Source organism: Aplysia californica, unplaced genomic scaffold (assembly GCF_000002075.1).
Source record: "Aplysia californica isolate F4 #8 unplaced genomic scaffold, AplCal3.0 scaffold01366, whole genome shotgun sequence".
NCBI classification, from domain to species: Eukaryota; Metazoa; Mollusca; class Gastropoda; order Aplysiida; family Aplysiidae; genus Aplysia; species Aplysia californica.
The window spans coordinates 90,461-94,529 of record NW_004798636.1 but is presented as its reverse complement, the minus strand read 5'-3'; positions in this window follow the sequence as shown (position 1 = coordinate 94,529).

Here is a 4,069-nt window from a genome sequence, read left to right as displayed (position 1 = left end):
ATTATGGTAGGAAAGATCTACACCTAACATTTTCAGACAAGGGCGAAAAATCTCAGAGGGCCCGTGTGCAAGTTGCACACGTTAAAGATCCCTTGGTGGTCTAAAATCGATAAGAGTAGGCTTCGGCCGCCACCCGGGCAAAATTCAAAATTTCCTACCAACTGAAAAAGTTTAATGTGTCCCGCGCGCTCATATGACCTTATGCAGTTGCGAGCACCGTAAAACCTCTACTAAAACTAGCTTATCAAACAATGATTGCTATGATTATGAGAATGTGAGCAAGTAGGTACGAGAATATTTCAACACCTGATGAAAAAATGAGAAATGAATAACGATTATAATTATTAGATCTACCTATTTGTTAGTATTTGATATTTAATTCATTAGTTTTTTATTAAAAATTTTTTTTTTATGTCTAGGACAATAGTAATAGTAATACTAGGAGTCTTGGCAGTTTAAAATATTATTGTTATTGGTGTTGGTGGTTGGCAGGTGCTCTGGTGTGGTTTGCTTCTTCTTTCCTATCAAACATCTATCGTCTTTATCTCCCTTCCTTTTTTATGTTCGTTATTCTCTTGTAACACCTCTAATGTTCGGAACACATATGACTTTATTGTGTTGCAAGTGCCATAAAACACTTACTACAACTAAAATGTTATTGGCGTCTGTGGTGTAGCGGTTAAACTCTTTGCTGTGGCATACAGAAGGAGTTTGTTTCCCGAGAGGGGAAGTGTTAGATAAGTGCATCATGTACCGTTGTGTGACTGCTGCACCTTGTAGCCTGTCCCGTGGTTTATGCACCCCGCAGAATTTGGCAAAATTGGATCATTTTTGTGCTTGCATAATTTCTGATTATTTTCCTTTATTTATCATTCTTTGTTAAAATTAACAGAATCGCATAATTTCACATTTTTGGGCTCAGTTTGCAGAATTTCAGAATTTTTCTAGCATAAAACGACAGGGACAGGTCTAGTCACAGGTTGTAGCATGCTCCGCTGGGGTTGGCCACAGACAGGCCGGGTCAAAGCAGCCAGCCTCCTATATATGAGCCAAACTGTGTCAGTGGGGGAGTTATTCGGAGTAACACATGAAGACTTCGGTGGGTGGTTGGCGGGTACGCTGTTGTAGTTTGCTCCCTCTTTCCTGTCAACAAACATCTTTCGTCTTTATCTCTCCTCCTTTATTTGTGTATGTTACTCTCTTGTAACACATCTATTCTTCAGCACTTATTCAATTGTGTTGCACGTGCCATAAAACTCTTACTAAAACTAAACAAAGACTTAAGGTGTTTTACAATTTCAATTATCTATCGGTGTCTGTGGTGTAGCAGCCGGCCTCCTAAACTGTCCCCGTCATTTTATGCAAGAAAAATTCAGAAATTATGCAAAATGAGCCCAAAAATGTGAAATTATGCGATTCTGTTAATTTTATCAAAGAATGACAAAGGAAAATAATCCTAAATTATGCAAAAAATGATCAAATTTTGCTAAATTATGCGGGGTGCATAAAACGACGGGGACAGTCTAAATGAGCCAAACTGTCTGTGGGGGAGTAACACATGAAGACTTACGGTGTTTTACTTTTACTATTTGAATAATGTATCCGCGTCTGTGGTGTAGTGTGTAGAAGCCAGGCGCTTTACTGATGGCATGTAGGAGGCTTGCTTTGGACATGTACGGAGTGGAGAGAGTTTTTATGGAGTATCTCAGTCTTTCTGCTGGGATGTTGTATCCCTCTCAGCCTGGGTCTGTCTGCTGGGATGTTGTATCCCTCTCAGCCCGGGTCTGTCTGCTGGGATGTTGTATCCCTCTCAGCCTGGGTCTGTCTTCAGTTTCGGTAATGTAATTGTAATCGAGTTACATGTAAAACTTTACTAATTATATCGGCCTAGATCGAGTATATGAAGAGATTTTGACTTTTGAATCTCCTTTAGTACCGGTACTGTAGCCTACATGAATGAAAATTACTAAAAATGCTTCTTTGTAACAGTAAATGGCGCGGAAAATGGTTCACTTTCCAACTTGGCAATAGGCTAATGTAGCAAATGAACGGTTGGCCAAATTGTATAAACACTTCCGACCAAAACATTAGCGACAGTTTGGACGACAGTCAAATTCCATCAGCGACACTAGGCCTGGGTGTAGTGTTTAAGGCGGTGTAGCCATGATCAACACCCAAAGGCTAGTTTTTGGTCTAATGTTTGCTTTTGTGCATGGAAGGCTGCGATATGGTATAGCAGTAGACCTACTGCGATATAGTATAGCAGTAGACCTACATGGACTGTACAAAACGACGTTACCAAGCAAAAAAGGCAAGATTTTATTTTGAGCCATAAATAATCTTGAACTTGAACCGTCATCCAAAAGAAAGTTTAGAAAGGATTGAATCAGCATTTTTAAAAACAAACTTATTTTATGTCAGTCATCAACGCTCATCAAGATAGAAGCCTACTATTTGGCATGGAGATTACTGTTGGTAGGTAGGTAGGTAGTTTTACAGAGATAAATTGGAATGTTCTGTACGATCTTGTGAGCTTTACAGTACAGTCCTTATGCACTACATTCAGGTCTCCAATATTTTAAGATTTTGTAAAATTAAAAAGTCCTAAGACTCCAAATGTGTATGATAATTAGCAAAAATGCTGTAAGGTCGTATGTGTGTATAAAAGATTGTGTGCAAATTTGAATAAATATTGACAGTAACTTTCTGACCTACTGAAATTAATGTTGTGTTGCAACCTGGTCCGATAAACAATTCTGAGAAAACTGCAAAGAGAGAGAATTTTTGGTGAAGATTTTCCTACATTGCTGCCTCTCTCAAATGCTTTTCCAGTTTTTTAAAAGTTTGATAAATTAGGCTTCTAAGGATGGATTCTTGATATAGGATCTCTATAAAGATACTCCGAAATCGGAAAAATGATAATTTTTCAATATTTTTACTGATCTGAGCAGTCGATCCCCTTATTAGGAAATTTTGACAATTCAATTACCTTGATCTATTAGGCCTATTTTTCTCCTACTCAAATACAAAATCGAGCTCAATTTTGCGAATTTCGAATAAAATCAACAGCACAAAGTCTGCTTCGACTATCAAGGCACCATGGAAATAGCAGTTCACAAGAGAGTGACAAACTCAAACATACAAAAGAATTAAAGGAAAATTGACGATAGTAAGGATGAGGAAAGAAAAGGCAGCAGTTCCCTGTTGCAGTTCCGGCACAGTATGAGCATGACATCGATGAATCAGCCCATTTACAGTTCTGGAGACCACAGCCCAGGGCTGAAGAAGTTAAAGAGCTCTTGGACTAGATGGCTGATGATATACTCCAGCACAAGGCGAGAACTTTGTTTTGTTTTAGTACATGTAAGACTTTTACGGCATTTGCAGCACAATGTCATATAAGTGCTGAAGAATAGATTATGTGTTACCTTATATGAGAGTAACAGTAACATACACCAAAAAAGCAGGGTTGGTGACTTTTGATTTTGTAAATAAAAATGTAAAAAATCGATTTTTTATATTTAAAAAAAAATGTTGACAGTTTGGGATTTTTGGTGGCTAAAAGTATGTTCTTTGAGTGCAAAATGCATTGTCTTTATTTATTTTAACTAATGATTAATTTAAGCAACTTCAAAAGAAAGCCTTAATCTGCTATATCAGTGAGTTATGGCTACAGACAAAAAATGAAGAAAATGTCAGTCTAGAAGGAAGGGGGGGGGGATTATGCATAGATAACTTGCATTTCAATAGTGTGTGTGCTCGCGCTTGTTTGTCTAAAAAGAAAAAGAAAACGCTAATTTCAATAATGAAAAAAGTAAATTGAACACTGTGTATTATTTTACAGTGACAGGGGGGAAAGCAGACTTTTAAGCATGATTATATTAGTCTATTAAACCTCATTTCTGTTTTATAAAACCAAAGAAAGGAATTCTGAATGTTTAAATATATGTAAAAACTGAATACAAAAAAAAAAAATAAATGATTTTAATCATTGAGTTTTATTTTTAAAATCAAGTTGATTTAAATTTAAAAAATCAACTGATTTAAATTGAAAAAAAAAGAAGTAAAT